The 25599-nt window shown below is 37.7% G+C and overlaps 1 protein-coding gene across 1 annotated transcript in view; it reads right to left on the bottom strand.

The window, feature by feature from the left end:
- The window catches only part of Gucy1a1 (guanylate cyclase 1 soluble subunit alpha 1), a 71814-nt gene extending 63441 nt beyond the window's left edge, over positions 1–8373 (bottom strand). Inside the window, exons 1-2 of the mRNA XM_042668470.1 lie at positions 8250–8373; positions 7838–7911 (exon numbers count right to left, since the gene is read on the bottom strand). The gene's annotated coding sequence lies outside the window, so the exon portion shown is untranslated. The remainder of the gene's footprint in view (positions 1–7837; positions 7912–8249) is intronic.
- Between the last annotated feature and the right edge of the window lie 17226 nt (positions 8374–25599).

The following is a 25599-nucleotide window of genomic DNA, read 5'->3' as shown; positions in this document are numbered from 1 at the left end:
TCTGCCCTAAATAGACTCAAAATTCTTCAAGTCAGGAACTAATTTAGCTTGTATCTCTCCAGTGACAAGTATAAGCTACAATAAACTGTATTGAGAAAAGTGCAGAGAGAGAATGATGTGCTAAAAATAAGATGGTAAATTACCAAACAGGAAATAAGCTAAAGCTCTTCAAAATTGAAAAAAAAAAAAGTACAAAAGGCCTTTTCAATCTCTGCAGTGAGTGCCAAATAAAGTGGTAACAATGGCATTTTTATTAGATATTATAGGAAGTGTTCTGCCTCCCAGGCAGAGTTGTGATGTAGAAATTAAAACAGTGGGTCATGACTGGACAGGCTTAACTATGCTCTCCTATGTTTCATCACTGTTCTTTAGAAAAGTAATGTTCTCATTGATTTAAAAACAGGACAAAATTGAAAGTGACAAATATAAAACCCTGAATATGAAATGATATAAAATATTCTAGATGAGTGCCAATTCATTAATAGGAAGAAATAATACTACAAAGTACCAAAAGTATTTGTGGATAAAAATGCTTGTTAAAATAATCCTTAAAAATTAATGTGATTGGCGAGGTTTGGTGGTTCATACTTGTAATCATGTGTTCCCAGGAGACTAAGATCTCGAGGATAAAGGCTAGAAGTCAGCCTGGGCAGAAAATTCCTCCAAAGTCTTTCTCTAATTAATCAACAAAAACCCAGGCTGGAGGTGTAGCTCCAATGGTAGAACACCAGTAAGGCAAATATAAGGTCCTGAGTTCACAATCGAGTATCACCAAAGGAAAAAAAATGTTTAAGACGCAGAGGATTAACAGAATATGAAGAACCTATTCAGGTAACCCAATTTTCAAAGCAAAAAATGTATATGCACTAACTTTAGCACTTAGCCCTGGGAGCTTGACATGAACTTCAGGCCTACTGTAGGGAGATTCTTTAAAATGTAGTATCAGCATTTAAAATGAGAAGTAATATTATCTTAATCCAGTGAGAGGTTACAGGATTGTATGAAATATCAAATATCAATGTAAAGGAAACTAGTGTGATTTCCTTTTATTTTTAATAAGGTCACTTGCTTCATGTCTGTTCTTCAAAGTGAAAATACACTGCAACAAGGTATTTGACCAGGTCTAACACCATACACTTTTGGGCTACACAAAGGAAAAAAAGGAGTTACTTGACTATGTGCCCTGTAAAACAGCCTTCAAAGAGTACTAAGTCATGCACTAGATAAAAGCAAGAAAGATCCTGACAAATGTCTTTCAGTTCAGTGTCTTTGAAGCCTTCATTAAAAACTGAAAAACTCTTATTGCTTCTTATCTTCAGGAAATGGTAATCTGTTTTATAAAATCAAAATCACCCAGACCTACAACTTTCCAGAATAATAAATGAACTGAAAATAAAGGTTAAATGTAATTATATTGAAGTATACTTTAAAGTTCCAAATGGAGCTGATAATGGTGAAACATACCTTTAAGGCCAGTACCTGGAAATTTAAGGCAGAGGATAGTGAGTTTCAGAGCAGCCTGGACAACAGCATGGCACTGTCTCAAAAAGTAAAATTGATTTTCTAAGGCCGTAAACAGCCAAACAAGCTGGGCTGGGCAGCTGATTTGAAAAATAAATGTCTCATACATGTAATCCCAGCTACTCCGGAGGCTGAAGTCTGAGAACACCACTCCAAAGCCAGTCTGTACAAAAAGTTTGCCAAACTTAGACTCCAATTAACAAGCAAAAAGCCTGAATTAGAGGTGTGGCTCAAGTGGCAGAGTGCCAGTCTTGAGCAAAAAAGCTGAGCTAGAACTCAAAGGTTCAAAGCCTTCTTCTGTACTGAGTTCAAGCATCAGTACAGATAGATAGATAGATAGATAGATAGATAGATAGATAGATAGATAGATAGATAGATAGATAAAGATAGATAAGCCATATAATATAACTGAAAAACAGAAAAAAAATATGGAAAGAAGGAGGGAAGTGGGAAGAATGGAGATTATTTTTCAAGTTTAATTTTCTATATACAAATGAAGTAAGGAGATCAGATCTGGTCGGCATCGTATTGGCCACGTGGTCGGTTCGTAGAGTCTGGCATTTTGTCTTCATATTGGGGGAAGGAAACCTCTTGCCCGATTACTGGAGGCAGGAGAGAGCACTGATAGGCTGCTGAATCTGTCAGTCCAGTGCCTGGCACTGGGAATTTCCTGTGGATCTGCCCTCAGGGCCGACCTATTTGGGCCCTAACCCACTCAGTCGCCATGATACCATACACGTCTGTCTCTGTGATTGTCTCTTGTGTACTGTCTCCTGGCTCGTCTCCAGTCAACATGGTGCTGAATTGGAGTACTGGTATTGTTGGTATTGTGTTTCCTAGCGTGTTATATGTATTTGGGGCCTGCAGGTCTTTGTAACAACTGGCTGCCTGCAGCCTGCCAACTGTATAATAATGACTCCAACATTCTATATTTTAAAATGTGGCTTTTGGGATGATTCACATTACACCACTATCAAGTGAGATAATCCCACTAACCCAGTGGCCCTAAGATGGTATTCTATGTTTACTCATAGGGACCACATTTAATGAAAAACTGGAGTCTATCCAAAGGAGAAAATGCTTGATGGTATAATCCACTAAACTATACCAAATGAAAATAGGCTGAACTACCAGGCACCAGTGGCTCATACTTGTAATCCTAGCTACTTAGGAAGCTGAGATCTGAATATTGCAGTTTGAAGCCAACCCAGGCAAGAAAGTGAGACTTTTATCTTCAGTAAACTATCAAAACAGCCAGAAGTGGAGCTGTGGTTCAAGTTGTAGAGTGGTAGCCTTGAATAAAATCAGATCTGGGACAGACCAGGCCCCAAGTTCAAGCATCAGGACTGGAACATACACACGTGTATGTGCACACACACACACACACACACACACACACACACACACACAGAAACAAAATGGGTGAAGTAACTGCATATTATTATTAAAGTCTACAGGAATTATTACATGTGAAAGAATTTTGTACAAGCATTCCAGAAAGAGAAATTGACCTGAACATTCCTAATTTGAATTAGGATACACAGATCATGTACTAAGATTATGAACAGACTAATTAACTAATAAATGTCCAGAATATTTACTATGCAGAATTTTATACAGAATGACTAGAAGGAAAAAAGCAATAACTTTATAACCCTATGAATTAGCCCTTAAACTGTAGTTGGAGGTGACTTATTTGTCACCGAGGAAAGGACAAAGTTGTATCATTTTATCCAGCTGCGGCTAAGGTTGGGAAGAATGGGTCTGATGTGCCGAAAAAGAAACCTGGGGTTAGATGGACTTGAAATTACTGCCCAAAATGAATGTGATAAAGAAAGGAATGTTATAAAATGAGGGTAGTCAAATAAAGAGAGAAGAGGGTGCTAATGGCAGTGAGTTAGTGATATATTGGAAGAACAGAAGACTGTTGTCAAGGAAGAATATCAGAGTTTTGGATAGTTTCACTGGAGCTCCAAACTGCTGAAAAGGCCCAAGGGTTGAAGAGTATCTGAAGACAGGACATAGAGTCAAATATTTGGAAGTCAAACCTTACACTGGTTTGCTCATGCTGAATGAAATCCTGAAAACTCATAGCATTCCAATACTGAACATCCATGACCTGTCAAAGGGCAGAAAGAAAACTGTAATTTTAGATTGTCAAGAAAGGAGGAATATTTGATAGGTCAGTATGCACTGGAAATGGAAAGAGAGGAACAAAAAATAGTGGTTGTAAATAATCAGTGACTGAAACACCAGTTTCCAAGCAGGGCTGAACAGGCTTCAAACTCTGTCAGAGAATAGCACTGGAGTGCCAACACCAAAATATTCCATGCAAGGCACTTGCCAAACAAGTGCTGTCCTTTACGTCATAGAGATAACTTACAGCATCAAGGCACAAAAGTCCTTAAGGTCGTGATAAAAAAGGACAACTATAATTAGCTTAGACACCTACTGTGTCATTCCATTTCCATCAAGGTGAGTCCCAGGGTGGAGAATGAGAACTGGAGGAGGGGGGAGTGGGGTGGTACACAGGGAGAGACACAGAGAGAGAGACAGAGATCTAAAATTAGCAGGAAAAGTGGACTTTTAAGTAGGCACTGCTAATGTAATGTGGCATCATGCAAGAGGCTAGGAAGATAGGGTGAACGTAGAGGAAGTATTCGGGATTGGGAAGTGAGTCCCCCTTCCTTTTCCTGGAGAGTTAATTTCTAAGGCCATTGTTTGGCCTCAACTTCCTGATCATTCTTCTCATGCATGGTGAGACCCTGGAGTTGGTATATGAGTTAGACTTGGTTTTACTTTTATAAAAATAGGAGAGTATGTTGACATGCATATTTTATTAGAGGTAAGAATGCATGCCAGGTAAGAGAGGCCAGAAACTATAAGCAACGAGTCTCGCTTCCGTGGAAAGGCAGACCACGCCCCAGAGCCTTTTCAGTTTTAAAAGGTAGTACTCTGTGGGCTTATAGAGAAGCTGGCCAGAGACCCCTGCAATCAATTCTAAATTAAATTTGCTCATATACTTTAAGCCTCTTCCTACTGACCCTCAGGCTACAGGAAGATGAAATCTACTGGGCCTGAACCCAGTGGAGAGGAAATAAAAACAAAACAGACAAGGTATTTCAAAACTGCCCATGAAAAAAAGTATGATTTAATATGGCCAAAAAATTACTCCACCCCCAGTAATCAATTAACTCCTTTATGGGCAAAGAAATTGGCTCAAGAAAAGGATTAAAAATTGTCAAAAAGCTCTTTTTGTATCAGGTCAACATGGAGACACTCAAAACAAATTATTCAGTACTAGGAAGATGAACCAGGAAGGGACAGCATTGTAATTAGTAGTGTTAAACAAAAACTAAACGTTTCTAGCCGAGGCTGGTAGCTCATGCTTGGATTCCTAGCTTCTTAGGAGGTTGAGATGTGAGGATCAAGGTTCAAAGCCAGCTTGGGCAGGAAGTCCATAAAACTCCTAACAATAAAAAAAACCGGAAGTAGAAATGTGGCTCAAGTGGTAGAGCACTAACCTTGAGGAAAAAAAGCTCAGGGACCATGTCCAGGTCCTGTGTTCAAGCCCCTGGATACTCCCTTTCCCCCCCATACAAATGTTTCTCTGAAGTGTGAAAGAATAAAACTTACTTGGACAAATATTTCTAATTGAGTGACATGAAAACAATGCCATAGCCACACATTGGTGGCTCACTCCTGTAATCCTAGCTACTCAGCAGGCTGAGATCTGAGCAAGGATTGAAGATAGCCTGGATGAAAGTCCCTGAGATTCTTACCACCAATAAAATGAGCTAAAACCTGGAAGTATTGGTAAAACACCAGCCTTGAGTGAAAAAGTCATGCAAAAGTGTGAGGCCCTGAGTTTCATCCCTAGTACAGGCATGAGAAAACAAACAAAACCAAACAAAAAAACAGAACCATAAAAAGTTAAATATCCTACACTAGAGAAGAAAAGCCAAGCAATTTCCAAGTGAATCTGACATAGAGATTAGCTCCATCACATTTCTTAAAAGGTTTCACACTAATAGCATTTCAGGGCTTGTTTTATCTAAATGTTACTGTACCTTTCCATTTCTTCTCACAGGCAGATATTCATTCCTAATACTGCCTATTTATCTACTTGGAAAAAAGAGTAATTTGGGGTTTGGGTGGATACCTATTATACTAACTTAAACTATCCTGTAAACAAACTCCTTCGTATGCGTTGTTAGCAAATGAAAATATAGATTAATTCTTTGTATGGTTTTTGGCAAAATTCAAATGTACACATATTCTACTGGGTCAATAAAAGTAATAATAGTTAAAAGACAAGATTTTGAAAGTCTGAGAAAATATATATGAAAAAATCTATACTTTGTTTCCCAAATAGCTTATTGATATATTATTCATAATAATATGTTTGTGTTGTTGATTAAGTAAGACGTGGTAAGGAGTTTCAACACAGTATTTTGAAGTTTTTTACACTTTTCTTTATTTTTAGGCTACCAGATGTAAATCAAATAACTGCAATCTTTCCTTGTTCTCAAAAGACAGAAACCCACCTTAATAAAGTTATTTTATATCTGAATATATACAAACATGGGATCTTTTGTATCCTGTTCTCTAGAAACATTGTGCCCAGTACAAGTACTTTATATTTCAGGAAAATTATTTTTATTTTGTCATATTCTAAAAAGATCTTACAGTATATAAAAAAGAAGATATCCATCCATCTATCCATTACAAATTTCCACTAGTTCCACAGAACTTACTTTGGTAACTGACACACTTTAAAACATACAAATAAATCTTTTTATAGAAAATGTTTAATTATTGTAACATAATTTTAGAAGTTTTCCTACGAGTCTAAAACAGCAAACCTCATGCGGAGAGCCTGTTGTTTTGAGAAGAAAGTGTGGATTACATACTTTTAACTGCACACTACTACTGGATCACAGCTCTCTTTTCTCTATCTGGGGACGCTCTTCTGTCACTCTAAATCAGGAGCAATTCCACCTTTGAGTTCAAGACCTCTGAAGCAGATCCACAGACCTGTCATTTTTAACTCCACAGATAACACACTCACTGTATCTTGACAAGTAAACTTTGCTTTGTAACGCTAGACCTTTCTGTATTGTTGGCTACCATTGATTTCTACCACCCTTCATAAAAGAGTTGTAGAACTGATGACTCCTGAAGAAAATCGATGCATAACCTCTTTAGGAAAAGCAGCAGATTACTTCTACCTTCTGAACCAAGTTACAAAAATTCTTATAATTAAGCACTTCAGTGTTGGTGTGTTAAGTAACAGGGAAGTTAACAGTTTAGACGTATAGAGACATTTAATGAAATCACAACTAAAAGACCGATCCTAAGGAATCACTATCAATAAATTACAAATAAAATTCTAATGAAAAAAAAATCTATCCTTAGAGCTAGCGGGGATTTAAGACGTTGGAAACCAAGATGCCTACAAGTAGTCACGTAGGAGGGCTGCTTCACTTCTGTCTTCCTTCAGGAGATGTAAACTGTTTATCAAAAGCAAAATGAAGGAGCGACCATGAGAAAACCAGGGAGCAAAGGAAAGGCTCAGGGAAGCCACAGCCTGGAGTCACATGACCACACTGCCAGGCTGTCCTTCACACAAATGCCATCTAGAGATAGCTCCTCGGACAGGGCACAGGCTGTGCATGCACACAAGAGGTGTGGGGAAGGTGAGGAAGCCCTGTTCCCCATCATCCATAATGCCAGCAGTCGAAATCAACACAGAAACCAGGCTAGTAAAGTGACGCGCGCGCTCCCCCACTTTGCAGACACCCCAGCAGCAGGCTGGAAGTTTTCAGGCTACTCTTCTCCGGGCCATCCAGAGACCACGGCTGGGCTCTGCACTGGGGAAGGGCGAATTGCTTACCCACCCCTGGCAGCACACAGGACGAAGTCAAACCCAGGCGCGGCCACCCGCCTGGCGGGCTCCAAGGTCCCTGGGTGCACTGGAGCGAGAAGAGAAGCCGTGGCGCTGAGCTGAGCTGGTGGGCTCCAGGAGCTTGACGCCCAATGTGGGAGTCCTGCAGCCCTGCGCACCCCGCACGTTCTCAAGGCGCGGCCTCGCGGGGCGCAGCCTCTGTGTCCCTGCTCCGCCCTCGGGGGGGCCCCCCAGCTTCTCTGCAGCGTGGGAACCGCGCCCCTGCTCTCCCCGGTGCTGAGCAGCTGGAATCGTTGGGACAGCTTCTTCCCAGGATGGGAAGATGAAGGAGCCCAGCCAAAGGCCGGGGAGAGGGGCTGCCTCGCTGGGGGGTACCGCGATCGTCAGAAATGCCCCGCACCTACTTACTCAATGGCTTCCCAGACCTCCAGAATGCGTTCCCAGATAGCCGGCAGCTCCAAGGCACGCTTTGCGAAATCGCACTGTGAAGGCAGAAAGAGGGAGTCAGCGGCGCGCCAAGGTGGGAGGCTGGGACGACCCTGCGGTGGTACCTGTGGGTCCCCGCGCGAATGCACCTGGGCACCCGCAGCCCCTTGCTCACTTTGGCCAGCCAGCTCAACAGGCTGGGCAGGACGCGGCGTACCAGGGAGAGCCCATTGCTCCCAATGCCCAAGAAAATCAGTCCTGGCCTAGGTTTCTGAGTCTTTGGGCATTGCTCCTTAAGATGACCCTAGAGGATCCCTTGTGGTTCCTTTCCCAGCCGCCTTAGACCTGTTTTCCCCTTCTCTGCATCGAAAAGGAAAGTAGTGGCCAAACCCACCATAGCGAGGTCACGCCAGGCCCGGATCACTGGGCTGCAGGCAGCGTCCCCCGCAGCAGGTGTCCTTGGTTTGGGGTTGCTCTCTAGGCTGCCGGCTGCCTCCTGCTTGGGGGTGTAGCCCTGGAAAGTGTGTAAAGCCTCTTGCAAGTCTGCTTGTGGAATACTGGCTGCTTTGAGTCCCACCCACTAGTTCCAGCCTAGCCTAGGGCCAGAGAACTGAATCCCCATTTCTGCAGCCGCCCAATCGCCATCCCAGAAATTACTCCAGGGAGGCAGATACCGGGGAATGGGTCAAAGGAGGGGTCAAGAGAAAGAGATAGGGGATTCGAGGAACATTTGACACAGTTAAAAACAAACCAAAACAAAAGAAAAATATATTCTTTCTCCTGGTCCACGAGAAGAAAACTGTAGTTTTCCATAAGTAAAAACTGCAACATTTTTACTGAGAAATTGATAGCTAATGAGATGGGTTTCTTTTCCTATATTTCAAGTTTGAAACCAAGCTTCTCCTTTGTGAATGTATTCTAAGGTTACAGATATTTTATATCCGGAGAGAGGTCTGCTTCTGCTGACCTCAGTACACACACAGACACACACAGATATCATATGATACACACACACACATTTTTCCTTTAGTATACAGCAAAATAGTTGGAATGGTTTATCTACCTTCAATTTTTTCTCTGCCTTGTCAGAAAATTCTGGTTCTTCACTAGTAATCTTAAAACATTTGTCCTTGGAGTAGTTGGATTTAACCCAAAGACAGAAACAGAGAAATTTGCCCATAGTAACAATGAAGCAGCCCTGTTATTTTTAAATTAAATGGTATGAGTGCATCAAAGAAGATGAGATATACTTCCTTAGAAGAAAATAGTTCCTAAAAAAACAACAGAGACATTATGTCTTAAAGGATTTGCTCATATCTGGAAAAGGATGAAATTGAGGAAGCAGCTTTTTTTTTTTATGGAAGCAAACACAGGGGCAATAATAAGAAGGAATTGGCGACTGACACTGTTGAATAGATATTTATTCATATACAGAAAAACATGGGGGACATTTGTTGAATCCAAAAGTTATGATTTGCCCAGCCTCTATTTATGAGATTGTGTAAGGACTTTGTCATATTATGTTCCCTTTGACCTGACCCTTATCCTTTCTGTCTGGACCATGATTTTCTTACCCCATCCATTTTTATCTTTATCATGTAGCATAGCTATATGACATAGCATAGAGAGATAGATAGATAGATAGCACAAATTCCATTCTAAGTACTCTAAAGAGTTCCTTGTTATTAAGAAAAACTTTTCTAACCTAATTGTCTAGCAATAAATGTGTCTTATAACAGGGGTTGTATGAAACAACTACTGGCAAGTAGTGTTCTTTGAACTTCAGACCCTGGCTAAATATATTGAACCTGAATATTTATTAAAATGAATTCTTAGGTGAATATAGTCAAAATCCTTTATATGCATGTGTGAGAATGGAACAATGATACTTGGTGAGAATACTTTGGGAAGGGGAGAAAGGGTTAAGGGAGAATGACAAAGGGGTGAGCCTGATCAAAATACATTATACCCATAATGGACATGTCAAAATGAAATTTCCTTGAATAACTAATTGTTGCTAACAAAGTGTGAACAATATTATATGATTCATATATGTATATGTGTGTATGTGAGAAGCACTAATCTAAAATTAACTCATAAGTAAATATGCTTAAGCTTAAAATGGGTTTTATGGATCTTTCTAAATCTAGTGTTTTAGAAATAATGGCCTCCAACTTTGAGGTTACTATTGTCCTATCTGTTCAAGTAAAATAAATAAACAAATAAGCTCGTGAGCATATTTCTACTGTTTCATGGACACTGAAGTTCAGAAACCTGAAGGATGAGGAGAGGGAGAGAGAAAAAGAGACTTCTTTGTATTAGTAGCAAAGTATAGATTGTCATATTTGTTGAATCAGAAAAATCTATCAAACACAAGAAAGATAGGGTAAAATTTTACCTCTTTATTATTCCTTTCTCTAACATTACTGAGAGCCTGGTTTGTTTTTTATTTGTTTTGTTTTTTAAAAAAAATCTAATTAGATAAACTGTTCACTGTAGTTTGTAATAATTAGGACTATGGTAGCACTCCAAATGTCTCTTTTGGAATGCTCATGTTAGTTAGTAAAAGCACCCTATGGAATTAGAATCCACACATTCATTGTCTTACTGGAGACAGATTCATGAAGCAATTTGGCCTAAAAAAATTCCTGTGGTGATAGTTATGTTGTGTGTAATATTTTGCCAGATACAATGTGGTTGGGAGTAGTGATAGCATGAACAATGGCCTTTAAAGATTTGGATATGATAACTCTCAGACCCTGTAAATACACTACTTTCTATAAAGAACAACTGGAGGTGAAGGTAGAGTTAGATATGATCATCAGTTGGTCTTAAACATGGGGAGTCTGCCTGATCACACAGCACACAGCACACAGTGCCAGGTCAGTACCCCTGGCTTCAGATACCAGGCTGACAGCCATGGATGAAGGCTCTAGGCCTTTTTAAGACAGACCCACACTCCAGGCCGATCCCTATGGTGCTCCAGATGTCACAGAAGTGGGCCAGTTCCAACAGGACTAGGGTCCAGGCCCATCCTGGTAGACCTAGGTACTGATCAGACACCATGATCTGAGCTCCAGGGCTATTCCATGCTGATCTCTATTGTTCAGGGACCTAAGCTATATTTCACAAGCTAGCCTCTAGGATGGCATCCACAGCCTACAGGTACCTGGGCAAAACTTAAAATCCTAGACTCCATGCCTGTCCCAGCATCAGGCCAGCCTCAATCTTAGGTAGGTCTCTATGTCCTCAGGCTCTATTGTACCCAGAGTGTAAGACTATTTATGTAGTGAAAGAACTAATATTGCCATCAATAGCATTTAAAATAATAAATTAATCAAATAAATAACAATTGTTATCAGTATTAGCAATTAATATTAAGATGCCCATTCTATCCAAGCAATCTGTGATTTAATATAATTCCTAAAAAAGTTCCAATGACATTTTACAAAAAAGTAGGAAAAAAAAAAAAAGATCTTGAAATTGCTTGAAGTCACAAACAACTCCAAATAGCCAAAGTAATCTTCAGCAAAAAGAACCACACTGCAGGGTAATTTCCTGAATTTTCAGCTATGGATTCCCCATATTAAAAAATAAGAAAAATCTCAAGTAAGTATCCTAAGCTTCTACTTTAAGACATTGAAAACATACCAAAGTAAACCGGAAGTCTGAATAAGGAAGGAAATAACAAAGATTAGTGTTGATACGAATGAAGTAGAAAGTAGGGAAAAATAAAAACACCAAAAGTTGGTTCTTAAAAAAAAGCAACAGAAATTTACAGACTTTTAGCTAGAATGGCTAAGAAATAAAACAGTTTATCCATAAAATACAATGTTATTAAGTAAAAAAATGAATGAAGTATTGATATATACTGTTATTGGAGAATCCTTATAAACATAGAGCTCCCCTATGACCTAGCAATCCCACTCCTGGACATTACCCGAATGACCACAAACAAGGCCTTACTAAAGCTACCAGCACAACTATATTCATTGAAGCATTGTTTCCCATAGCTAAAATTTGGAACCAACCCAGATGCACCTCAGAGGATGAATGAATCAAGAAAATGTGGTGTGTATAGATATATACACACCATATACATTCATATATATATACATATATATATATGATTTCTATGCTTTCATCAGAAGGAATGACATGTCATATTAAGTGAAGTAAGCAGACTCAAATGCCCTCATTTGTAATAGTTAGTATATGTCTAGGATAATCCTAGCAAATGAGCAGAATAGCTCAATAGCTATGCACCTATGACCATATAAGATAATGCTAAGTGAAATGAACTCTAAGACATGGACACATGTTGTTGCTGTTTTTAATGTTCTACGTGATTTCTTTTTTCTTTTGCGCTCCCCCCTGACAAACCTATGGTTTATCCCCTGCTGTCACTGTATTTGATTTTGGTACCCTGGGTATTGTATATACATTTATCTGAATTAGGGAAGGGAAGGGGAACCACAAAATGGTGGGACAAAAGACAAAGGGGGAACCAATGCAACAGCAATAACCACAAGACAATATGTTAGAAATGATCTGTACAACTCAGGGTGAGGTTTGGGGGAGGGAAAGTGAGAAAAAAAATGAGGGAGGAGGTAACAAGTTTGACAAGAAATGTACTCACTATGTAACACCTCTGTCACCTTGACAATAATTTAAAAAAAAAAACCAAAATAGAGGGGCTGGGAAGGTAGCTCAGTGGTAGAGCGCTTGCCTTGCATGCATGAGGCCCTGGGTTCGATTCCTCAACACCAACATAAAGAAAAAAGAAAAAAGCCGGAAGTGGCGCTGTGGCTCAAGTGGTAGAGTGCTAGCCTTGAGCTGAAGAGCTGAGAGACAGCACCCAGGCCCAGAGTTCAGGCCCCACGACCGGACCAAAAAAAAATCAAAAACAAACAAACAAACAAACAAAAACCAAAATAGAGGAATGATCCTAGGAAAAGTAAAAACTAAAATTACCCTAAGTGAACAAGGGCAGTTATAGGAGGTTGTATATGATTCTATGTCTGTAAATGTCTGCAACAGGAAAATAGAAAAGATTAGTCTTGCTTAGGCCTGAGGGGAGTGGAGAATTGAGGGTGAAAAATGGGAAGATTATTTGATGATCTGCTTAGGCTCAACGTGCTCATAAGGGTCCAAGTGAATGGAAAAGAAGGCGGCAAGAAAATCAACATTACAGTCAGGGTCAGAGAAATCAGTGGCTGACAGACTTGAATGGCAGTTTCTGGTTTTAAGAATAGAAAGGAGCTTATCAAAACAAAACAAAGCAATAAAAGCATGTAATTTCTGGAAGCTGGGCTACATTTCCCCCATAACTGGCATAATAAGAGTTTGTCACCACGCCCAGCCTTTGGTTGAGATAAAGTCTATAGAATTCCTTTTTGTTCAAGCTAGATTGCAGTCTTCCAATCTCGCCTTCACAAGTAACTAGGATGATAGGTTTGAGCCTGTGTTACTGGCATGACTACCATTTTCTAAGTAAGAAAACAATGCAAGCTGCTATTAAAAGTTAAACCAATGAATTTCTTGCTTTTGTTCTGACATTTTAATTATGAGGGAATCAAAATAATCAAAACAGTGCTAGACACTGTTCTAAGTCTTTTGTAGATTTACAACAAACTTTAGAACATTATAGTATTTGTTTACCTGAAGGAAACAATTTCTTCACAGATACCATCATAATAGTACTTTTACCAAAAGGTAACTGAGATTTGGGGTTATTGCTTCTCCCCAATTTCCACCTCTAACAAGTGGTAGAATCAGGACTGAAACTCAGGACTTCTGGCTCCTGACTCTGGGGTGTTAATCACCCTGGCAATTTTGAAAATAGCATGTAAAGTATCAGAATAAAGCTCTCCAGTGCAATTTTATTTACTCAGCCTTTGGGTTCTGAAAGGCTCCAGGAACCTGCAATTTAAGCATCTGTAGATCATCTGATGCCTTAAGGTCACATTCAGAAACAAAAACTTTTAAGACAGTAAACTGTCTCATTAAAGAAGTCCATGTGCAACTATGCACTGAAGACCCTATTAACTACACCTTGGGTTTTTAACACCAGCACTTTAAACTGTTCCTGCTCTTGATTTCTTTTCTTTTGGGGGGGGGGGGGAGTCCGGTCATGGGGCCTGAACTCTGGGCCTGGGCACTGTCCCTCAGCTCTTCAGCTCAAGGCTAGCGCTCTACCACTTGAGCCACAGTGCCACTTCCGGCTTTTTTCTTTTAGCCTATGTGGTGCTGAGGAATCAAACCCAGAGCCTCAGGCATGCAAGGCAAGCACTCTACCACTGAGCCACCTTCCCAGCCCCTCTGCTCTTGATTTCTTTGCCTGATATTAGAAAGCTACCAAGAGATAAGTAGAAAAGATGAACAAATGACTTGTCTCTGTAATCCAATTGTTAACTTATTAAAGGCACCTGTACTCAAAATCCCATATGTAACCACTTAGTCCTCAGTGTACTACTGAGAACTGGTGAAACTTTTGAGAGGTGGACCCTCTTGCCATGATGTACCACCTTTGTCCAAAGTAGCATAGTCAAACAATTACAGTCTGAAACCTCTAAAACAGGTAGCCAAATAAAACCTTTTACTTTCTAAGTTTATTATCTCAGGTATTCATTAGCGTAATAGAAAGGTCCTTGTCATAGGGAAGGTATTCTCAATTAATTATGTATTTAGTACAAGGAAGGAGGAAGAAAAGAAGGGAGGGAAGAGGGTGGGGAAGGAAGAGGAAGGAAGGAAAGATTGAAGAAAGGGAGAGAGGAAAGGAGGAAGAAAGGAATGAAGAGAGAAAAGGAGGGACGAAGGGAAGGGAGAGAGGAAGAAAGGAAAGGAGGAAGGAAGGAAGAAAAGAAGAAAGGAAAGAAGGAAGGAAGGAAGGAAGGAAAGAAAGAAAGAAAGAAACAAGGAAAGGAAGGAAGGAAGGAAGGAAAGAAAGAAAGAAAGAAAGAAAGAAAGAAAGAAAGAAAGAAAGAAAGAAAGAAAGAAAGAAGGAAAGGAAGGAAGGAAAGAAAGAAAGAAAGAAAGAAGGAAAGGAAGGAAGGAAGGAAGGAAGGAAGGAAGTTAATGGCTCATATACCTATAATTCTAGCTCTGTTGTAGGATATGGTTCATCTGTAGAGAGCTTCTCTAGCATCCAGTCCTGGGTAAAAGGAGTCTTAATATATAACTTTTCGAAGAACATATTTATTGGAAATTCGAAAGTATTTTAACATGAAGAGAAATTAATCCATTTTTTTCCTCTTACAGGTGCTGGGGAATTGAACTGAAGGCCTTGTGCATTTTAGGCAAGTACTCTACAACTGAACTTCCTCCCTAGTCATTAAATTTTAAGTAGTATTCCAAAGTAACAGAATTATAGGTTTTCAAACAGTGAGTTAAAAATCCTTGAAACTACACATTAGTAAGTAAAGGGGCCTCTCTTATTTTAATATATGAAAACTTTTTTCTGTCTCCTATAGTATATTTCAATTGGAAAAAAATACGGTTTGAGAAAAATGATATAGCTGTAATTGAATCACCCCAGTAGGAGTCAGACCTGGTAATTTTCATTATTTTTACCAACAGAGATGTTTGGTATTATAGTGATGAGATAATATGAATGTTTCAGAAATCACCTAATAATAGATAGTAATTTTGCTTTTGATTCTCACTGTCCTTCAGAAATCAGACTGCTTTACTTGAACCTCATTCATGAGTGGGTTTCATGCATGCCTCTCTCCAAAAGCAAAGCTCTCAGACCTCAGAATTGAAGAAGGCAGCCAAGAATGCTGAGAGACTCTTGAATGATGGTCTTACCCGGCAAGGCCAAAAGGCACAGCCTGAACCACGGCTTATAAAGAGAAAGCAATTCAAGTTTCCAAGTAAAGAGAACTCTGTTTTGACAAAAGGAAAAGGCAAATTATGCAGAGGCAGATTTGTTGAAGTCTCATTTGATGAAAATGACAGTTATGGCTGCTACTCTCATATTTATGAAATACTTTATTTAAATAGTTGACAATATAACCTAAGGGAAATAGTGTCTTACCAGCTCATTTTCTTATTACATTGTAGAGCATTCTATTTTGGTTTGATTTTAGAGATAGTTTCAGGAGTCTTTTTTTTTCTTTTCCATCACTATGGAAGCAATAGAGGAAAACTTTTTCCCAGAACTAGATATGTAAGAAAGCTGGATAAAAATTTAAACATGCTTTTAAGCTTATTCAGGCTGAAAGGAAGAGTAACAAGCTGAAGCTGGAAACTAGGACAGTGTCACATTAAGTCACACTTAGTTGGCCATTTCCCTGAGGTCATTGTCTACACCTGGTAGGCCTGAGTATTTGTAAAGGGATGCAGAAGGCAAAGATAGGCCTGGAAGTAGGCAGTGACAACACAGTGACAGAGCCCTGAAGGACAGGGAGGACAGGAGAGTTTTGTCAAACTCCCTTGTTGCCTCAGGAACTGGCTCAGATGCAGCAGAACAGAACACAACTCTCCCCTGAGCATCCCAACAAAGGCTATATTCCCACCGTCTTGAGCTAAAAATTCATAGTAACTCTACAGCTTGAAAATCCCCAGGTAGAACTTTTTTTTTCTTTTTTAGAGTGAGCATATGTTGAGAATGCCCTAGGCGCCCAACAGAAGCAAGAACACTCCTTACTGAAAACAAAAGAAAAAGAAATAATTCAGAATTTAGAAAAGGAGTGAGATGAAAATATAAAGGGTAGGTTAAGATGTATAAAGGCTATTACAAGGAGAAAACAGAGATTTAGGAGAAAGGCAATATTGAAAGGGACAGTGGTGATTAAGATTTTTCTCAATTTAGTTCAATCATACATCCTTTGGTTTGTCCAACAATTCCCAAGAAAAATAACATTTTTTAAAAGTCCATTCATAAGTACTTTGGTATAACTAATAATTCAAATGCAAATGATCAGAGATTATTCACAGTGGAATGTTATGGTAGAATGATTACCAGCTTTGCTAACTATTTTTGTTGTGGTTGTTGGTCGTGGGGCTCAAACTGTGGGCCTGGGCGCTGTCCCTGAGCTCTTCAGCTCAAGGCAAGCACTCTACTGCTTGAGCCACAGGGCCACTTCCGGTTTTCTAGTGGTTTATTGGAGATAAGAGTCTCACAGAATTTTCTGCCTAGACTGGCTTTGAACTGCTATCCTCAGATCTCAGACTCCCGAGTAGCTAGGATTACAGGCATGAGCCACCGGTGCCTGTGTGCTGCCCCTCAGCTCTTCAGCTCAAGGCTAGCACTCTACCACTTGCGCCACAGCACCACTTCCATCTTTTTCTGTTTATGTGGTGCTGAGGAATTGAACCCAGGGCCTCAGACATACGATACAAGCAAGCACTCTACCAAGGAGCCACCTTCCCAGCCGGGCTAACTTCTTAAAAAAAGAGTTAAAGGTAAAAGTGCTAGAGAAGACTGAAAAACATTGTCCACATAGAATGTTACAGTGAGCAAAACTGAGTTTCAAGTATTGGCCAGTAAGAATGGGGACTTGTTCTTAAAACTTTTAAAGGCAAAACACTCTACATCTTTTTTTCTAAACATTGACTACTAGAAGGACATTATTTGCAATCAGAACACTTGAGAGGCAAGAAAAAATTATTATTAAAGAAAATAGCAAGCAGGTAACATGTGAATAAGGGAATACAATAAGAAGCTTTGTTTTTATTGATTGATTTTATGTATACTGGAACTGGGACTTGATTCAGAGCCTGAGTGCTGTCCTTCAGCTTTTTTATTCAAGACTGGTGCTCTATCACTTAAATCATAGATCTATTTCAGACTTCTTGATTGTTAATTAGAGATAAGAGTCTCTTGGTTTTATGTGCATAACTGGCTTCTGAGATCCTTAGATCTCAACCTCCTGATTACTAGAATTAACAAGTATGAACTATTGGTCTGGAGTTGTTTTTTAATTTTAGAATTTATATTTATCAAAGAATAAATCCACAAGCTAAAAACTTGAAAAAATTGGATATACAACACATAATTACAAATAGATGAGAAAGTGTGTGTAGTTTGTCTACTTGCCTTGAAATTCCCTTTTATATATTTCTTGAAATTTGATTTTCTTAGAATTAGTTATTTAACAGTAGCTAACGATCTAAGTTATTTTAGAAATTTTAATCATTCTGTAATCCTGTCAGTTTTGAGAAAGGAAATACTTCATGCTTGCATGACTTTTCAAAATGCATTTATGTTAGTTTTCATAAAAACTAACCCAGATTATGATTCTCTCAAGGATGATTTTAAATGTTTCATAAATTTTGATCATTTTTATTAGTCCACACTAGCTTTAAATGACTAGCTTATACTCTGTGTTTTTCAAATTCATTTGAAGTTCTTTTTCTATTGATAATGATCATCTGATGTATCAAATTATAAACCATAAAAATTGTTATATATACATATATAGTAATGATACGCTATATACATACAATATATTTTAACACATGATATTTTGTATAGCAAAGAGTAAATAGGTAGTGTCCCTCAGCTGAAAACATATGGCTAGGTCAAATTATTCAAACAAATCAGGAAGAGGAGTCCAAATATTAGAGCCAGTTTGAAACTGTAGGTTTAGGTGTTACTAGTCATGTGACTTAGGTCACCAAATTTCTGGAAGGAATTATGAGACATTGTCTCCTTACTGATATTTGAACCTTGAGTAAAATTAGGTTAGATATAAAAGGGCAGAACTTAAAAAAAATGCAGATCTTTAACAAACCAATATCAGATCTTGCCAGCTATTCTTTACAATTAGTAAAGTCTACATAAGCAATATCTCATTTATTTTAGAAAGTAGATGTGTGGTTATGTTAGTATAAGTTTATTATGGATTTATTATCAATTTCCTTAAAAGAAATAAATAATTTTCTTGTTTTCTGAGGTGTTTCTTTCAGTGTCTTCAAACACATTGAGAATATAAATCTTTTGTAGAAAACTTGATTCCCATTCAGTTATAAACTAATTTTGTTGTAATGAACATACTGATTGACAACTAATTGGTATCCTTTTTAGTGAATATAACTGATAAAAGAGTAATTTTAAATTACAAAATCACTTAATAATATTCGTAATCAGTCAGAGTTTTATAAGGGACTCTCTTGGATGATACTGTAACAGAATATAGCACTTCAAATTCTCATGACAGTTGGGAAATAGTGGGGAAGGTTAAAAGGATTTGTGGAGTAAAAATTAGCTTAAAATTCAAGATTTCCACATTCAGGCAATTCTTCTTTCTAAAGATATTCCTTCAACACTACAGGGTAAGACGCCTTTCTTTTAGAGAGGGAAGGAACAGCACAAATAATGATTACTATGATTATTAACCAATTCAAGAAGAATGTTTATGTTCACTTTTGTAATCTCTTCACAAAATTAATGTTAGTAAAAGAAGCAACTTTGTGGCTGGGAAGGTGGCTCAGTGGAAGAGTGCTTGCTTTGTATGCATGAGACCGTGGGTTTGGTTCCTCAGTACCACATTAAGTAGAAAAAGCTGGAAGTGGCACTGTGGCTCAAGTGGTAGAGTGCTAGCCTTGAGCTGAAGAGCTGAGGGACAGTGCCCAGGCCCTGAGTTCAAGCCCCATAACCAATCAAAAAAACAGAAGCAACTTTTAACTTGAATTAGAAAGACAATTCAAATTACAATGATTTAGTATAAAATGTATTAATTTAATCTAATTTTTGTGTTCAAATTCAGGGCTGCCACTCTTCCGCTTGAGCCACACCTCTACTTACAGCCTTTTGCTCATTAATTGGAGATAAGGGTATCATGAACTTTTATGCCCAAGATGTCTTCAAATAGTGATCTTCCGATTTCCAACTCTTGAATAGCTAGAATTACAGGCATGAGCCACCAATGCCTGCGATTGTATTTTATTTTTCTTTTTCAATACAATCTTTGCTATTTTTTGGTTGTTTTGTTTTTCTTTTTTTTCCTCTTGTACCAACACTGGAGCTTGAACTCAGAGCCTCATGCTGTCACTCTACATTTTTTTGAACATGACTGGTGCTCTTCCACTTGAGCCTTGTCTCCTGTTAATGCTTATTTGGAGATAAGAGACTTATGAATTTGTTTGTCCAGCTTAGCTTCAAACCTTGACCATCAGATCTCAGTGATTTGAGTAGCTAGGAGTATAGGCACGAGCCACAAGTGCTTGCCTGGTTTTAATTATTTCTTCATTAAAACCTGGTTTTATTTCACCACGATGTGGAATGAATCCTTCTAAGGCATTACATCTTCTTACAATTTGTTTATTTTAGAAATTATTTAAAATTTTCAGTAAACTGCAAAGTCATATGCACTCTTGGATTTCATCTTCTACTTATCAAATATAAAGGACTGTTTATGTTAATTTCAAGAAACGCCTTATTTTTTTTAGTGTTCAGACTTAATTTCACATTTGTTACGTATTTAACTTCTATAGTTAGGCTGAGCACAGTGGCTAATGCCCATAATGCCAAACATTTTGGAGGTAGAGAGAGAAGCATCATGGTTTGAGGCTAGTCCTGGCAAAATGTTAGCAAGACTCCATCTTAATAAGTTTGGTATGATGGTGCACATCTGTGATCCAAGCTTCTTGGTATCCTTCATTTAAGGATTATGGTCTGAGGATAGCCCTGGCAAAATTGGGAAACACTACATGACAAAAATAACAAAAGCAAAACATGTCTTGGTTATGGATCATGTGGTAGAGCACCTGTAAAGAAAGTCTTAAGGTCATGAGTTCAAACTCCTATAACACAGAAAAAGACCAAAAAAAGAGATAAAGGGCACTAAAAATACTTATATGAATGTGTGTGACTTTAATGGAGAGCCTGTGTAAATGTTTGACATTGTGCATATTTTATGGTAATTCCTATCATATTTTTAGATCATAGAATATGTCTCACCATAAATATAGACAAAGTTTAATCATCATAACATAAAATATGTTCAAAACATACAAATTTTAGGCTGTGACTATAGCAAAACTGAGTAGTGCAGAAACCCAATGTTTGTCTTAATCCACTAATTTAATCAAATGAGCATTAGCCTCAAGGTAATTGGCAATCTCCTTTGGAATATCCTCTACTTTTAGATATTGAAAAAGAGAGCAAGGTAAATGCAGGCCTTTCTAGCTAATGAATATTCAGCTTCACTCATTTTGTGCCATCCAAAGATAAGAGATTTAAATGTACAAACTAGCTATTTGCTCACAAACCTTGTGAGAATTTCCATATCACTAGTTTTTAGGCCTCTATAGCAAAGTACTGAAATTCGGTTGGTTTTTTAATAAGAGCAGTGCCATCACTCCTCTCCCAGTTCTAGGAACAGGAGTTTGAAATTGGACAGTATTTAAGCATTATTTTGCAAGAATTTTGGTGATAGATTTCAGCACTATCTTATCAACACATTACCAATTATATCATGTGAAATGTTTATTGTCTTAGAAGAAATTGTTCTTTTAATTCTTATGTATTCAAAACCCAAAAATAGAACTTATTATTTAACTTTTTCTTTCTTATTTATTAATAAGTTTTTTTTCTTTTTATTGAAATTGTCAATGTGTTTCCAGGAAGAATAGTCTTAAATTAGAGGACCATGATACTAAACACCATGATAAGCTTTTGAAAACAGCAGTGATTTTTAATTTCATATGCCAACTTGAGTGAGTAGCTGGTAAAAACATTATTTCTGAGTGAGTCTGTGGGAATGTTTCTAGAAGAGATGAGAAATTGGATTAATGAACTGTGTAAAGATGGCTGTCATCAGTGGAAGTGGCCATCACCTAATCCCTTTAGGGTCTGAATGAAGCAAAAGGTGAGGGATGGGTGTCCTTACTGTATTCTAACTCGGACTTCTATCTGTTTCTGCCCTGCAAGTGTGCTCCAGGTTCTTAGGCTCTCAGATCCCTTTCCCTGTCTGCTTCCTGTCTTTGGACTTGAAGAATTACACCAGCAATGTACATGATTTTGTTACTTTGCAGTTGCCAGATTATGTGATTTACAGACATCAAAACCATGTGATTCTATGCCTATAGCAAGAATCATAAATATCTATAAAAATCCTCTTGGCTGGGCTGGGAAGGTGGCTCAGTGGTAGAGCGCTTGCCTTGCATGCATGAGGCCCTGGGTTTGATTCCTCAGCACCACATAAGCAAAACAGAAAAAAGCCGGAAGTGGCGCTGTGGCTCAAGTGGTAGAGCGCTAGCCTTGAGCTGAAGAGCTGAGGGACAGCGCCCAGGCCCAGAGTTCAGGCCCCGAGTTCAGGCCCCACGACTGGACCCTCCCCCCCAAAAAAAATCCTCTTGGCTTTGCTTCTATGAAGAGCCCTGGATGATTCAAACTATGATATGGAAACAAAACAGCAATAAGTCAGGGTTTTTATCCAGCTAAAACAAAATAGATTAGTTACTAAAATATACTTCTTATTTAAAATAAATATCCAATGTAAAAATTGAGTGATCACATTTTAAAGCATTTTAAAGTGGTTTCGTCAAAATTTATATAATATCAGCTGAGGTCCTAAGCTTTATTTTTCAGCATATTTTGCTTTTGTATTACTTAAAAGTGATTTCCATATGTATATGTATATATATATATATGTATATATATGTATATATACATATATATACATATATATAGTATATATACATATATATATATATATATATATATAAAAGAAAGTTTTTACTTCTAAAACCTCTAAAGTTCTAATTAACTAAATTGAGCCAGGGAAATATTGGTAAGAGTTAAGTAAGTCCATAGGAAAGTCAGAGCAGGAGTATAGCTCAGGGGGAGAGCAGATGCTTATCAGGCTTGAGGCCCTGGGCTCAGTCTTCAACACCAAAAAAAAACAAAGAAAAACGTTGGACATATTCTCTCATTTCATTGATATGTGTGTGTGTGTGTACTCTTTCTCACATTTACTAATTTTAAGGTTTTAAATACGTTTATTAATAATATAGTGTTTAGTGTTTGTCAGAGATTAATCAATATTTCTTTCATAACCCATAAATTATAAAATATTTTTGACTCACAGTATTCTCCTCCATATAAATATATATTACAACATATATATGTATATATATATATATATAAATGTATACTTACTTTCCTGCAATCAACTTTGTACAACACTGGTTGTTTTTAGTTGGTTTAAACACTGAAAAGCCAAGTGGTTGTATGACATCAAAAGAATTTTACATGAATTGTGACTAATCTATGAACTGGAGGGTACTTACACAAAACATGGCATTCTGCATATGAAGATAAGACTATATACTAAGGGACTATATTAAAAACTCACATGTAGTCATTAAGCCAAAGCAAGCCTTTTACAGAACTTCTTAAAATCAATTCTTAATGTAGAATTAATTCTTCTTTCAGAGAAATAAATTTTTTCATCTCCTATATTTAAATTTGACTCAGGGTTTAAGTAAAAAGTCTTTCATAGTTACTGGTGTTATATCAGTAATGTTTGTTCAAGTAGTACTGAATTGTTTTCGGTGAAAATTCCATTAAGTTTGTAACTTGTGTCTTGTGGTTCATTATCATAAGGGATTTTTCAATTTTATTTTTTAATACCAGCTTTTGATTAATTGACTTTCCCTCTTGCCCCTTGTTTTCTTGTCCTTAGATGCCTGCACTCATATTTAAAAAACATTCATTTTATATCCTTGATTTAGGCTGATGCTGAACATCTTTCTCTACCTTCCTGATGGAGTAGCTGAGATTCTTTATTTTAGATCATTTCCCTTTTCTACTATATGAGCTAAGTACTTTAAGTATACATACATTGTATTCCATAGATTTTTGATAAGTTGAATTTTTATTTTCATTTAGTTCAAAATATTTTCTAATTTTCAGAATGTGTTTAGATTTATGTTGCTCAATATGGAAATATTTGGGGGAAAGAGGTTTCCAGCTACCATTTTTACTGTCTAAAACCATACATTCTTTGATTATTAGTCTTTTAAATTTATCAGAGCCTATTTTATGGCAAAAATGTGTTTTATCTTAATGTATGGTCTACATTGATCCAAGAAGAATATTCTATAACTGTCAAGATAAATTTGATAAATAGTGCCATTCAAATTAAGCATTTGTTTACTGAGTTTTTTCATTCTTAATCTATTTATTAACATCTTTGTTATTTTCTACTGCTATAACAAAATACCATAGACTAGGAAATTTGTAAAGCAGGGAGTTTATTTCTCATAAATCAGAAGGCTGAAATGACTAAGGGCCTCTTGCTACTTATAATAGAATAGAGGGAATCCAATAGTGACAACGTTGGCATACAAAACAAAGAGAAAAATCCCAACATCTGTGTTATAGCTAGGTCTGCTTCTAGTGCTTACTTCATTTCTTCCAACTGTGTTTTCTGCAGCTTTATTGGAAATGCTATAACATTTTTGTTAAAGATGGTTAATAAGAAACTGAGACAGAGTCATTTCATGCAATAATTTATGATAGGACAGGCTTTGCATTCGACTTGATGTTTACTTTTACAGACTGGGGATTCACATGATTTTGAGTTCTTTTATATCTCTCTGACTTTACTCTGGATATTCCTAAGTACTTCTCCCGGTGGAGTCTGTGTCTGGCAAACATGTGAACCATGATTCACCATTATACTCTAGGAGCTGTGTTGGTGTGGTGGACAGCTGTGGGAGATGAATGAATCTGTATTTTAGAGTTGGGCTGTGTTGCTGGCTGTAACATTCCATCCTGTCTCTCTTATATACAATTTTAATTTCTTTCTTATGTGAAGCAGGAAGCATAGAGTAAGAAGAATGCCTTTTTCTCAAATAGAATCAGGGCCTGGATACCAAGACTTTCCTCATGGCATCATGGCCTCTTCACAGTGCTTTCACTGTGCTTTCGCCCACCACCCATGGGAGGGAATTTCTTTTGTGGATCCTCATAGTGGATGTAGTGATGTTAAATGCACTAAATGTGAAGAGCCTTTTAAACCTGTGGCCCCCAGCAGTTTCTCCTTCCACCCCAGACTACAGTCAACATCATGTAGTTATCAAAAGCAAATCTAAGCTGAAACTAGAAGCCATGCTTATAATATATTCAAAGATATAGTGCAAAAAATTTAAATATTTTTTCTTATTTATACAGACCTGCTTATTTATACAGACATGCCCCTCCGTAGATGAATGGATCCAGAAAATGTGGTATATATACACAATGGAATTCTATGCCTCCATCAGAAAGGCATTGCCTCATTCATAAGGAAATGACAAGACTTGGAAAAAAATCATATTAAGTGAAGAAAGCCAGAGACAAAGAAACATAGCTCCATGATTTCCCTCATTTGTAACGATTAGGAGAGCCCTAGCAGAGGATCACAATAGCTCAATTGGTATGTTCATTTGACCATATAAAATGATACTAATGGAAATGAACTCCAAGATATGCAAACGAAGGATTTTTTTTTGTTTTTGATGTTGTTGTTTATAATGTACTATATGAAATTCTTTCTTTTCTTTTCTTTTTTCTTTTTCCGTTTGGTTTATCCCCTGTAGTGACTGTGTTTGATTCTGGTGCGCTGTGTCTTATATATACGTTTACCTGATTTTGGTAAGTGAAAGAGAATAACAAAATGGAGAAACAAAAGACAAAGAGCAAACAAATGAAACAGCGATACCCATAAGACACTAGGTGGGAAATGAGCCCTATAACTTGTGAGGGGGGAGTAAATTGGGAGGAAGGGAAAGTAGGAGAAAAAGAAAGG

Source organism: Dipodomys spectabilis, unplaced genomic scaffold (assembly GCF_019054845.1).
Source record: "Dipodomys spectabilis isolate Male_0828 unplaced genomic scaffold, ASM1905484v1 ptg000436l, whole genome shotgun sequence".
In the NCBI taxonomy this organism is placed as follows: domain Eukaryota; kingdom Metazoa; phylum Chordata; class Mammalia; order Rodentia; family Heteromyidae; genus Dipodomys; species Dipodomys spectabilis.
Note: the sequence above shows the minus strand (reverse complement) of the source record. Positions and strands in the feature narration are given on the sequence as shown.